General features: G+C 37.8%; 2 long non-coding RNA genes across 4 annotated transcripts in view; both read right to left on the bottom strand.

The window, feature by feature from the left end:
* LOC146405659 (uncharacterized) overlaps positions 1 to 14716 on the bottom strand; it is a 117209-nt gene that overhangs the window by 99752 nt on the left and 2741 nt on the right. The window lies entirely within an intron of this gene.
* Positions 3680 to 8066, bottom strand: LOC146405660 (uncharacterized). The gene is made up of 2 exons (XR_014838455.1): positions 7916 to 8066; positions 3680 to 7500 (listed from the first exon to the last, which is right to left on the bottom strand). It is a non-coding gene; the product is annotated as an uncharacterized LOC146405660 (long non-coding RNA).

Below are 14716 nucleotides of genomic sequence, written 5' to 3'. Positions count from 1 at the left end.
CTTCAAACACACAATATAAACCTGACCTACACAGCACCAACATATAAAATATTACCATGGGAACCATGACAAGAACAAACTGAGAAAATTGTCATCACCAATCCATAGGAAATCTCAGTTTCATTCATTTGGTTGTTTGTCTATGCAATTTTCCCTGTAAAAACAAAATGAATAAAAATGAGAATGACTCATTTTAGAGGTTTCTAATTTGGCAAGATTAAATCACCACAGGTCTAGAATTTCCTCTGGAACAAAATGCCACAGACAAGGCTTTGGAAGGAAACAATAACAATAATCTACTTGAGCAGTCCCATAACTCATTCTATCCATTCATATGGGGTCCAGTTTTCATTTCCCTCTAAATGCCAGGGAGACCAAATGTCTGTTTTGATTACTCTGAGTCCCTAATATGATTTTTGGTAATATAACAATCTCCCTCCTGAAACCTTAATTTTCCCTCTTGTTTACTTGTGAGGCAAACATTAATTGAGTGCTTCTTGTTAAAAACACTGTACAGAATACTCTAGGGAATTATAAAGTAGAAGACAAACTGTCTGCTTTGACAGTGTTACCACCTAAAAAAGGAGACAGAACAAATATAAACATATAAACACAAGTACAGTGCAAAATCAAGGAGACTGCAGAAGAGCAATACGCAAGTATTAAAGAGGAAGACAAACCAAACCTTAAAAAACAACAACAAAATTCATGCGGAAAGCTAAAAAGCTGATAGGCAATTCTCCCAAATTTCCTTTTTTTTTTTTTTTTTTGTCTTTTCTAGGGCCACACCTGTGGCACATGGAGGTTCCCAGGCCAGGGGTTTAATTGGGGCTACAGCCGCAGGCCTACGTCACAGCCACAGCAATGCCAGATCAGAGCCACATCTGTGACTTATACCACAGCTCATGGCAATGCTGGATCCTCGACCCACTGACTGAGGCCAGGGTTCGAACCTACAACCTCATGGTCCCTAGCCAGACTCGTTAACCACTGAGCCATGACGGGAACTCCCCAGGTTTCCTTTCTAATTTTATTTTTTAAATTTTATTTTTTATTGTTTTGTCTGTACTTGCACCATATGGAAGTTCTTGGTCCAGGGATCAAACCCGTGCCACAGCAGCGACCCAAGCCAGATTGTTAACCCAGTGAGCCACCAGGGAATTTCCAAAGTCCTTTTTAATTGCTTGTGATGCAGGTCTTCTCCTTTGAATTTATTCTATCTGGTGGCAGTTTCTATTCTATCTAGAGGTATATACTTCATCACATTTTCTCCTGCAATTGTAACTAAGCATTTACATACTGAAACATTACTTTGTTATAAACTACTTGGCTTGTATTTCCCTTTTATATTACAGGTATATGTGTGTGTGTGTGTGTGTGTGTGTGTGTGTATTATATTTGTACTGGTCTATATATACATATACATATATACATATACATATATATTTATTTATTTATTTATTTATTTAAGCAGATACCCAGTCTGCTTACCCAAGATAGCATGATGCCATTCAAATGTTAAGTCACAATTAACACAGTTCTGCCTGCAGAATAAATTACTACAAGTCTCTCAAGGGCAGAGAAAAAATTGGCAGATGACCTTTCATTTACAGCATCACAGAAGAAATAAACAGAACCATTCCATATTAATCACCAATCTAGCAAAACAACCTTTCTCCTTCTCTTTTATTTTCATCTATAAAAATGGAGAAAGATAACTTCCATAAAATAGGAGGTTAAACCAATATCCTCTCAATTTCTGAAAGAAAATAAAAGCCCTCCACATAGTAAACAAGACCCAAGGAATGAAGAGCAACACCCCTGTTCCTCACATACGCAAGTATAAATTTAAATATAAATCTCTTACCTCTCAGCTGAAAGGCAGTTTTCTTTCTTTCCTTTTTCCTTTCTGGCGGTACCCTTGGCATATGGGGCCAAGGATCCTGGGGCCAAGGATCAAACCCCCATCACAGCAGTGACCCAACCCACCCCAGTGACAATGCCAGATCCTTAACCTACTATTCCAAAGGAGAACTCCCTGAAAGGGAGTTTCCTTAGTGTGTATTCCACCCTCAGATTTCTTCTGGGAAGAAAAAGCCTCGATTGGGCTAATTTCTAAATTCTCTGGTAGAATAAGTTTCCATCCTTATATAATTAAGTCATTATATTCAGAAATCCTCATTTAAATACTTGATTTTTTTCCATCCAACATTTTATTCATTCACCTTAAATTTATAGAAAATTTGCTATGTTCCAGGCACAGTTCTAAAATTCCCACCCCAATGAAACTTTAATTCTAGAGGGACAGACAATAAGGGGAATGATTTTAAAGTAAATTATATAATTTGCTAGACAATAACAAGCTATATGGGGAAAAAATGAGAACAGGGCAAAGGGCTCAAGAATTAGAGGTGAAGGTTTACAAATTTAGACAGAGTACTCAAAGTAGGTCTTAATGAAAAAGTGACTTGAAGAGTCTCCAATTCATGCAAATATAATCTTTCTCTCTAGATTATAAGTCAATTCATGTTTTTATACGTTGTTTTACTTTTTCCATTTTCATACTACTGTTTCTGTTGCTCCATCTTAATTTCAATAAGATGAAGTTGCACATAAAGAAAAAGGCCTTACAATATAAGCATCCCCCCCACTTCCCTCTCACAAACTTTACTGCATACCCACAAAACAAATCAGAAAATATAAGGGAGCAAGAGGGAAGCCGTGCCCATACACAAAATTTTTTAAAATGAACAAATACATAAAATAGGAATAACCTTCATAACACATGTGTAAGATACAAATAAAAACAGCAAAATTTTTGCTGAGAATTAAAAATGCAGCTATGCAACAATGGGAAATATATATTGTTACCCACTAAGGGAAGACTAAATAGTGTAAAGACGGTATTTCTTCCAAAATTAACTGCTAAGTTTAACGCAACTCCATTAAAAACACGAGGTAGAGCAGAACTGAGGAGACTAATTAATGCTAATGTCACTGTACAGTGGTAATTAAACATGGACACATGTAAGAATCCATCACGGAGTGTATTCTCAGAACACACATACCTGTGTCCCACCTTAGACTCACTAAATTTTTACCAGATCACGTAAAAGGAAGAAAAAGAGGCAACATACATGGACTCACAATGAGATTTGAATACAAGCAATGAATACAGCAAGCACAGGATGATTCTATTCTATACCATCAACTCACCTATTTGTAAGGATATATATTCAAATGTTAACAGTAATTGACTCTAGTTGATTTTTTTCCCTTCTAGTTTATGTGTACTTTCTTGACGCCAGGCAATGATTTGTACCACACTTTATTAATTAATTAATTTATTTGTTGTCTTTTTAGGGCCACACCCTCAGCCTATGGAGGTTCCCAGGCTAGGGGCTGTATCAGAGCTGTAGCTATGGCCTACACCACAGCCACAGCAACACGGGATCCAACCCGTGTCTGCAACCTACACCACAACTCACGGAAATGCCAGATCCTTAACCCACTGAGCAAAGCCGAGGATCGAACCTGAATCCTCATGGATGCTAGCCAGGTTTGTTTCCACTGAACCACAGTGGGAACTCCCACATTTTAATTTTTTCTAAATGGTAAATAGTTTTCAAAATTATTTAGTTAATTTCCTCAATGATTTTTTTTTTCATATATTGACCTATTTGGTACATAATAAGGAAGGCTTAAACTCTTCAGGGTTTTGGGTGTTTTGGTTTTTTTGTTTGTTTGTTTGTTTGCTTGCCACACCACATGAAAATTTTGGGCCAGGAATCTAACTCACGCCACAGCAGTGAGAACACTGATTCTTTAACCACTAGGCCAGCAGGGAACTCACTCTTCATGTGTTTTTAAGTGTTTTGTTCATTTTGAAAAGTACTTTCTGCTAATTATTGCTTGCTGTTTCTTATTAATTTTCAGCCTGCTGAAAATTCCTGCTCTAACAGATTATAATTTTTTTAAAACGGAATAACTAGATGTCCATAGCAGTAAGCTATGACAATTGAGTATTCAATAAAAATTATATACTAAAGAGTAATTGAGTTTGACACAATGGGTACTCAGTAAATAATTGTTCAATAAATGAGCCAGAGTAGAACTGCTGACCAGCTTAAGGGTCCGACCATAAAAGATCAACAGGAACAACCTGAATGTTCAGCAACAGAATTATTACATGCTCTTTAAGATAAAATCAAAAGCTACAAAACATTAAGGACATTCACAATCCCATTCAATCAGAGACTAGATTTAAAACATTTCTATTTGACCCAGAATTAGCAAGATATTTAAAAGAGAGGGAGAGTAAAGTTTGCAAAAAGTTTTAAGAGACATTATTCTAAGTGAAATAATCTACCGCGAAAAGACAAATATTGTATGATTTCATTTATATGAGGTATCTAAAGTAGTCAGATTCATACAAACATATAGTTAGAATGGTGACTACCAGGGGTAGGGTGAGGAGGAAGTGGGAAGTTGTTGTCTAATGGGTAGAGTTTCAGCTTTGCAAGATAAAAAAATTTTTGGAGGGCTGTTGTACAACAATGTGAATATACTTATCACTACTGAACTGTCTGTCTAAAAATGGTTATAGTGGTAAACTTTGTGGTGTGTTTTCTGACCACAATAAAGAGTAGATAAAAATCCTTAAAGCAAGGAGTTTCCTGGTGGTACAATGGGTTAAGGATCTGGCATTGTCACTGCTGTGGCTTGGGTAGCTGCTAAAAATTCTTAAAGTAACAAAAAATGCTTCATGTTATGCCAAATTACCCATACTGAAGACCAGAGCATAGTGTCAATCTGTCGGACTTGTTTAAAAAAATTTTTTTCAGGCCAAATTCCGTTCAACTAAGTTATGTAGAATCTGATAAAAGTGGCATTTAAATCAGTGGTGAATAAATAATTATGCAGTTAATGAAGCTGAACTAATTTGTAAAACCTATGTAAAAACTATACATCTAGATACTTATATCATGACTTACATTAAATTTAATTCCAGATTAAATAAATAAAGATATGAAAGTACAACATGACTAAAATAAATATATAGGTAAATATTATCTGACCTCTACTAGACTGAGATTTTTGTTTTACTTTTTCAGGCCACACCTGCATATGGAGGTTCCTAGGCAAGGGGTCTAATTGGAGGTATAGCTGCCGGCCCACACCACAGCCACAGAAGCACCAGATCTAAGCCATGTCTGCAACCTACACCACAACTCATGGCAACAATGGATCCTTAACTCAATGAGTGAGGCCAGGGATCAAACCCACAACCTCATGGTTCCTAGTCAGATTCGTTTCCACTGTGCCACAACGGAAACTCCCAGATTGAGATATTTTTATAAAAATAAAAATAATGAAGATAAATGTATTGAATTTACCCTTAGTAAATGAAATACTGAAATAATTACCTTCAATAACTGCAGTGCATAAAAATGAAAGATCATATCTGTTAAAAAAGAAGAAGAAGAAAAAAAAAGAAAAACCACCACAAAACCAGAAGGCAAACAAACAAACAAAAAAAAATCTTGGACCTCCCATTGTGGTTCGGCAGATTAAGAATCCAATTAGTATCCACGAAGATGTCGGTTCAATCACTAGCCTCACTTAAGTGGGTTAAAGGACCCAGGTTGCTGAGAGCTGCAGTGTAGGTTACAGATGTGGCTCGGATCCTGTGTTGCTATGGCTGTGGCATGGGCTGACAACTACAGCATCAATTTGACCCCTAGCCTGGTAACTTCCATATGTCACAGATGCAGCACTAAAAAGACAGAAAAAAAAATCTGCAAAATATCTGGCAACAGGTTGATAACCTTAATACACAAATATCATGTCAATATACAAAGAACAAATAACAGATATAAATGTAAAAGTCATAAAAGAACAAATAAAAAATTTTAAATGGCCAGTGAGCACATGAAAAGCTGTATAACCTGAAAAGTAATAACAGAAATTAATAAGAGCAAAAGCTACAGATTACTTCTCTGTATTACACATCTAGTCTCTTTTTGCATCTCCTGCAAATGTTTGAGATACAAAGAAAAAATTTCCCCTATTTTCCAGATGAGAAAACTGAGTCAAAAAAGGTCACATTCCGAGGCAGGCAGTCTCACTTCAGAGCTACTGTGTTATTACCAGACTATACTACCTCTAATAACAAAAAGGAAATAGATTTCTCTCTACTCTGTGTAATGTCATCTAAGGCAGGCCTCCACAAATAGACCCTCAAGTCAAACGCCATGCTGTTGTTGTAGTTTTTTTTTCTTTTCAGCCTTCAAGCTAAGAATAAATGGTTTTTACAATTTTACTTGTTGGAAAAAAATTAAAAGAGGAATACTATTTTGTGGCACATGAAAATTAAATGAAGTTTAAATTTCAACAAAGTTTTATATATTATCTAGGGCTGCTTTCCTGCTGTAATGTGGCAGGACCGAGTAGTTGCTATAGAGACTGTGTGTGGCCTGCAAAGTCTAAAATGTTTACCCCATTGTCCATTTATAGAAAATGTTTTTTGATTCCTGATGTGGGATGCGGTAAGCTGGGATCTTTTCTACATGGTGGCTATAAATGGCAATCAAATACAATACAGGGCAAGAACTTTATATATCTTCATACTTGCAAACTCAGCAGTTTTAGTTTAGTTTCCATACTCACAGAAATTTGTATGGAAAACATATCGTTGCAGCAAGACGAATCCAGGAAATCTGATTCTAGACCCTAGGTTTGGGGCCAGGACTAGCCTGAGGTCCGCACTTAAATACACCAAAGGGAAGAAAAGAGCTTTTGTGTTTAAGTAGCAACATGCATTAAATCTGGTTTTCCTGAAGTTCTATTATTCTGAATTATCAAACAACACTTTAAAATTATTTCTACCAAGTTACTTAGGCATTTTTTTAGGTCGAACCATATCAAACTACAGATATTCAAAGGTTTATAATATATAAATATCATGAAATCAAAAGGTAGATATAGATTAAATAACATCTATCCTGGGTATGAATGAGCCCAAAATTGACAGTTTACTTTTAGCAAAACCTCACATCTGTCACATAAATTAATTACCTGAATTTGGATTGGTTGTATGCTTTTGTTGGCATTTAATTTGCAAATTTGATTTCTTTTATAACTGCCAAAATGCTATAAACTAAGACATTTATTCCACATTGGAATGTATTTATGTAGCATTATGACACATGTAATTAAGTCAAACTGGAAATAAGCAAGGATGTTTTCCTTGGAAAGGGAACTAACGATTTCAAAAGTTTGAGGATGCCGTGTATATCTCGTGAACTGTATAAACATCCTAGCACATAATTTGAGAAAAAAAAAATCACAATCCCCTTCTGCCCTGTCTCACAAACTTGGTGTTGATGCGCAACAGCAGAGTACAACCATTAGGATGAGGGGGTGGCAAGAGAAAGACCGTTTCCACACACCTTCACCTTCAAAACAAAGAACTTCGCCTTGAAGCCTCAAATTTCTCTTCTGTAAAACAGGGATAATAGTTTACACTAAAGGTTACAGAAAGCATTAGAGGTTACTCTAGCTAAGATACACAGCTTACAATAATACCACCTGATATTTACTGAGCAGTTAACCATGTATCAAGAATTCTGCATGCACTTTTGATGCAAATAACATTTTACATACCTTGTCTCAAAGAATAATTGCAACCACCACACTGTATGAAATAGGGACTAGTGTATCCTCTCGTTTTAAAGATGATAAAGCTGAGGCACTGAGACAGTCAGTCATTTGCCCAAAGTCACGTAGCTAGTAAGAGGCAAAGCCAAGGCTTGCCCATAATGTCTAATACCAGGAAGCTGGTTTCCTTCTCCTCTATACAAAACTACCTCAATAAATGGAAGCAATTATTATGATAGTGGTGTCCACAGCTTACCAGAGTGAGAACACATAAACATTTCTTCTTTTAAATCCAGCCACAGACCTTCAAGGGTACCACAGCGTCTGAGGGGGCCCCAAGCCACTCAGGTCATAAACCTTTCCGGAATGTTATTTTCCAATTGGCGTAAGGCTTCTCTCTGTGAAATCTGGGGCATACAGTGTAACTTTATTTTTGAAAGGCTTCAAAATTCTAGCTGACAGCACTGTAAACATCAATTTCCTCTTCTCAGGATGCTAAAGGGTCCCTCCCCGTCTTTCCTCCCTTTGTGTTCCTGTAGCTAAAAACTTCAGACTAAGCCACCAGGCGTAAGTACACAGTACTTGTGGGGAAAAGCCAGAAACACTGTTACCACCAAGTATGCCCTATAGACGAAAAACTGCTTGGTTAACATCACACAGTTGATGAGCTTGAGCCCCAGAAAGGCTGTGCTTTAAAAAATAAAATTGTTTTCGTCTTATTTTCTATGTTTCCTCTGCTTAGAATGTAGCACAAATGACAAAGATTTTCAATTTCATTCCTTCCTGGAAAGTGGGTTTATTTTCATTTTTAAAAGGCATTCTAAATGATTATGCTAACAGAATTATAACTTTTAGAAATGGAAAAAAAAAGGACTTCCCGTCATGGCGCAGTGGTTAACGAATCCGACTAGGAACCATAAGGTTGCGGGTTCGGTCCCTGCCCTTGCTCAGTGGGTTAACAATCCAGCGTTGCCGTGAGCTGTGGTGTGGGTTGCAGACAGGCTCGGATCCCGCGATGCTGTGGCTCTGGCTCTGGCGTAGGCCAGTGGCTACACCTCCGATTCGCCCCCTTGCCTGGGAACCTCCATATGCCGCGGGAGCGGCCCAAGAAATAGCAAAAAGACCAAAAAAAAAAAAAAAAAAAAAGAAATGGAAAAAAAAAAAGTTATTAGGTGACATAGTTCCCAACCACCCTCAAATCTTATACCCTGGAATCAACTACACATTATACTGAAAAATAAAGATTTTAAATTGCTACAAGGCCTAACTTTTTTAGAGAAAATCTAAAATAGCCACCAGCAGTTTATAACTCCCACAAAGCTCAACCAAAGCCCTGCAACTTTCTTTTTCTCCCTGCATAGCTGCAACTTTCAAATGCTTCCACTGTACAAAGTACTATATATGGACTAGCTAAAATATTATGTTTTAAAATACATATATAAGCCCCTTTGAGAACCAATTCAAATGTTACTGCAATGGGAGTTGGGGGGGGACACTAGAGAGATGTTATTAAAAGCATTTTTCAGAGTCTAAAGAAAACATTTGGGAAATATTTAAAACCTGGTTGGGTGTGAATCAGAGTGGACATTAAGAGCAGTAAGTGATACAAACGAACTTATTTACATAAAAAGAAATAGACTCACAGACATAGAAAACAAACATGTTTATCAAAGGGAGAAAGTGATGGTGTAGGGGATAAATTAGGAGTTTGGGATTAGCAGCTATAGACTACTGTATATAAAATAGATGAAACAATAAGGACCTACTCTAGAGCACAGGGAATTATATTTAATGTCTTGTGATAACCTATAAAGGAAAAAAAATCTGAAAAAGAATATATCACTTTGCTGTACACCTGAAACTAACACAACATTTAAATCAACTATACTTTAATAAAAACAAAAGACTAGCAGTGACAGTAATCATCACCATGATAACAGTCATAGCAGGAGCAGGGGTGGGGAGGAACAGGAGGCTAAGTGCTCACTATGTGCCAGACTCCATTCCAAGTGTACTGCATGATCATCTACTCCCAGACAAGGCAGGCTCCTAAGGCAGAGTCTGTGGATTCAAATCCTTGCCCCATCACTTACTACCTATATGACCTTGAGCAAATTACTTTAACCTATGTGTATCTCATTTTCCTTATTTGTAAGTGGAGATAACAGAAGCTACCTCAGGGAGTCCCTGAGAGAATTATGTGTTTACAAAAACATGTGACATGCTTGAACAGTGCCTACCCCATAATAAATACCAAAAGGGATAGTTTATTAACTATTATTATTATTTGATTGCAGAGAAGAGGAAACTGAGGCACAGAGTAGAAGAGACACGTCTCTCAAGTCACACAGCTGGTAAATATCAGGCCTGAGGTTTGAAGCCAAAGATGTCTGACTCTAAAGTCCATACCTTAACCTCAAAAGGGCCCCTGAATTTTTCAAGTATATTATGTTTTTTATATTTGTATCCCAAGAAAAATGCAGCGAACTCATCAAATAGGATAAAGGGTGTCAGTGAGGTTATGACTGTCCAGGACCTAGTGGATAAGCACCCCAAGGAGCAAATAGCTCCACTGGATGCTGAGATTACACAAAACACCAGATGGTCCCAGGTGTGGCCTGAAGCTCATGTTTTAGGTGGGGCCGGGGCGTTGAGGGGGGAGTGGAATAAACATATAAATCCCTTACCCTGGAACAACAGTGGATGATTGCAGAACAAAAACAGCAAAAAGCACACTTAAAATGGCCAGGAACAAGGTCTTCCCTGACTCCAAGAACAAATACACTTTTTAAAATGTCCTGCCCTATCTAAAAACCCTCTCTCCTCACCCATCCCCACCATCTCATTGCCTCACTCCTCAGCCCAAACTTATTTTCTAACACATTCTCTCTGCAGCACATTTTTTGGTTGATATTATCACTTCAGTAAATATTTTGGCCTCTGGCTATTTATGTTTTAGAAGAAAAATATTGGTCAAAAAAACTTAAAAACAAGGAAGAATCAAAACCTACAGATGATGAAGGTTGAGGTAACAATACGTTTACTCGCCTGCCCATTATTTTATTCTTTTCATACAACTTTCACTCTTTTATAGTTTCAGAAAGAAGGTATCTTGTTGGATTTGGAAGATTAAGAACAATTTTTTTTTTCTTCAGGTAACACCTTCTTGATAAGACAACAGAGGAAATTTATTTCTACAATAACACTGAAACCTGCAATTCATTGTCTTTTTCTTTAGAATCTTTTTTCACACAAATAAAACTACAAACAGAAATAACAACCTATGGTTGTTTTTTCCTTTGGTGAAAATCTCAATGCAGCAATAATAATGAAACGAATTAATGGAAGTGCAACAATTAAAAACCTTCTCTATCACATAGCTTTTTGGAATATGGGAGCTCTGCTCTTCTGGTTGACCAAAAAAATAGTCACTTTTCCAGGTAAAGGTCAGGTATCCAATTTCTATTCACTGAATCTGAATGATTTCCTAAAATAAGCTTCTCAGATGTGTTATGTGCCAGACTGTTAGAAAATAAAAATGGTTAAACTTTTAATCTGGTACCCAGTACACAGGAAAATACCATTACACCAGCTTCTGGTACCTTCCTTCTAGTACCATTCCTACAGCAAATGCTGCCCTAAATGACAAAATAAGAGGCCATGAGATGATTAAAGCATGTTCACCAAATACAAGGTAGAATCATAAGGTCAAATCTGATAAAACTCTACTAGAGATGCACTTAGGTATTCTCCAACATCAACAAGTAACAATGTATCAAAGTCTTCCCCACACTCTCAAAAAAGAAACACAATCTAAATAAATGATGACAAAAAAATGTATCGATGAGATTTTTTAAGTCTAAGAAAGGAATGAGTTTTTATCAACATGCTGGGGCATCTAATAAGAGAAAAACAACAGACCCAGGTGTTTGGCAGAGAGGGGTCAGCCTGTCAGAGGACCACATGTCGACTCTGGAAAGTCAAAAAGAAGCATGCTGGGTCAAAAACCAATGGAAGCAATAAAATTTTTCCACACAAAAAAAGTTCACATAAAGATTACATGAATAAGCACATGGACTGCATATTTTTTTCCATTCACATCAGTACAATAACTGAATGTACTATTAAAATTTGGAAGGGAGTTTCATCATGGTGCAACAGAAAGGAATCCAACTAGGAACCACGAGGTTGCAGGTTCCATCCCTCTCCTCCCACTCAGTGGGTTAAGGATCCAGCATTGCTGTGAGCTGTGGCGTAGGTCGTGGATGCAGTTTGGATCCTGCATTGCTGTGGCTGTGGTATAGGCCAGCAGCTTTGCTCTGATTAGATTCCTAGCCTGGGAACTTCCATATGTGGTGGGTGCAGCCCTAAAAAGCAAAAATAAAAAATTTGGAAGAAAAGTTATTGGGTTCTTCTGTTTCTTCTCTTGGCTAGCCCTCTATGCTCTAATTTATACCACTTTTTTTTTTTTTTTTTTTTTTTTTTTTTTTTTTTTTTTGTCTTTTTGTTGTTGTTGTTGCTATTTCTTGGGCCGCTCCTGCGGCATATGGAGGTTCCCAGGCTAGGGGGTGAATCGGAGCTGTAGCCACTGGCCTACGCCAGAGCCACAGCAACGCAGGATCTGAGCCGCGTCTGCAACCTACACCACAGCTCACGGCAACGCCGGATCGTTAACCCACTGAGCAAGGGCAGGGACCGAACCCGCAACCTCATGGTTCCTACTCGGATTCGTTAACCACTGCGCCACGACGGGAACTCCTAATTTATACCACTTTGAAATTAATAGGACTTGCAGAACTCTAAAGTATTTATGAATGTTCAGAATTTCACACATAATTTTTTACCAAGTATTTCATTTATTTTGTCCTATAGCACATAGGAAACTACATACCACATTCATCTCCTCTATGAATCATTCTAGTAATACAGAGCTAATTCACCAAGTCTGTGATTTCTCTTTCTCATATGTGTACTGGATTCTGTTAATATGGGTTGAATTGGGTCCCCTAAGAAGATGTTAAAGTCTTAATTTCTAGTACTTGTGAATGTGACCTTCTTTGGAAATAGGTTCTTCATAGATGATCACATTAAGATTAGGTCATGAGGGTGGGCTATAATCCAATGACTGAGTCCTTATTAAAACAGAAAGTGTGGACATCATGACATAAAAGAAAGGCAATGTGAAGACACAGGGAGAATCCATCTACAAGCCAAGGAATGCCTGGAGCCTACCAGAAGCTAAGAGAGGAATATAAGATTCTTCCTTACAGCCCACAGAGGCAACCAGCCCTGCCAATATACAAATCTTAGAGCCTCCAGAACTATGAGACAATAAATTTCTATTATTTAAGCTACTCGGTTTGTGGCATTTTGTCACAACATTTTTGGGAGACTAACACACATGCCATGGGCTGAGGTGTCCCAAGACTGCAGAGTGTGGCTGGAAGCTGAAGATGCATCACAGAACTCCTGCACCACACATGACTCCACACTGGTGGCAACTGGTGTGAAACACCTGCAGTGTAGGTGAGGATATGAAATACAACCATCTAAGACAGTAAAAATGTCTTGAATTTAAAACACATTTCCCATGTTTTACTTTATTTACTCCTTACAACCACACTGCAGATGAAACAAGGAGGCTGACTACCTTCATCTTATGGACAAAGAAACTGAATCTCAGCCAGTTGAATGTTTTGGCCAATGCCATATGTACACATAGCAGAGCTTGTCTTAGTGCCAAATTTTCTAGGAAGAAAGTCTATAATCATAAATATTTTAATTTCAAGCAATGCTGGCACTTTTAAGTCACCCAAGGAAGGAAGAAAAAAATATCAGCACGCAGACTGAGTAGGCTGAGGTGCTCAGTGACCCAGGCATCTTGGAGTAAATCAGAAGAAATTGGGGGGGAAAAAAAAAAAAAAAACTAACATGTCACTTGTGAACATAGGCTTGAAGGAAGAGATGGAAATAGACCAACAGAAAGGAATGAGGTGCCATGGTGAATAAATGCGATGTCAAGGAGAAAAATGACTTAACATGGAAGGTCAAAACAAACACTGGAGGAAGGATTTCTGCTGACTAACTGAGAAGTCCAGAGAGGGCTACAGTGGGAAATGCGGTTAAAATAAGAGAGGCGCCCTTCCACTGAGCTAATGGAAGGGTCATCATCAACACAGTGGACATGCAGATGTCACTGTCAGGTGTTTAGCGGGGTGTGAAGAAAGAAGCTGTTCCAGTAGCAGTTGTAAAAACAGGTTAGTGTCCATACAACCTGGGATTGCGTGGCTTTAAAAAACTGGTTATGAGGGAAGAAAATATAATGAGTCTACTTAGATACTTCAAGTTTCAACTATTGGGCAAGGCATCCGTGACATCTGTCTTTCTCCCTTCCTCCCATATTTATACACATACTGGCCTCCCGGGTATTCTTTTAGGGCGAGAGGGCCCTGTTCCAGCCTCAGACCTTGTACCTGTTGTTTCCTCTGCTGGGTAGAGGATTTTTTCATGGTTAGCTTCCTTACTTCTTTTGGGTCTTTGCTCAAATGCCACCTCTTCAAAAAAGGTCTTTTTTGACTACACTACATGAATGAGGACCCCCCCCCCTTTTATTCTCCATGCCCCTATTCAGCTACATCTTTCTTTCTAGGACTTACTATTATCTGAAATTATACTTATTTACTTTTTATTTACTGAGTAGCTGTCACTCCCATTAATCTGAAAACTCTGTGAGTACAGGGATTTTGTATATCTTGGTCATAGTTGTATTCCCAGAGCCTGGTACAGAGCTTGGCATAAAGTTAAAAACTCACAGGAAGTTCTCTTGTGGCACAGCGGGTTAAGGATCTGGTGTTCTCACTGCAGCAGCTCCAGTTGCTACTGTGGCATGGATTTGATACCTGGCCTGGGAATTTCTACATGCCATGGGTGCAGCCGAAAAAATTAAAAATTAAAAAAAAAAAAAACAGAAATTTTAAAAACTCAGTAAATGTGGAATAAAAAAAAAGAAAATCCCATCTTATTCCCAAGTACAACTGATGTTATCCCCTAATAATCT

Source organism: Sus scrofa, chromosome 2, assembly GCF_054392235.1.
Source record: "Sus scrofa isolate SSC_HxYL_T2T_F1_AM1 chromosome 2, Sscrofa_HxYL_maternal_Yorkshire_Landrace_v2.0, whole genome shotgun sequence".
Classification (NCBI taxonomy): Eukaryota; Metazoa; Chordata; class Mammalia; order Artiodactyla; family Suidae; genus Sus; species Sus scrofa.
This window is presented reverse-complemented; position numbering and strand designations above follow the sequence as displayed.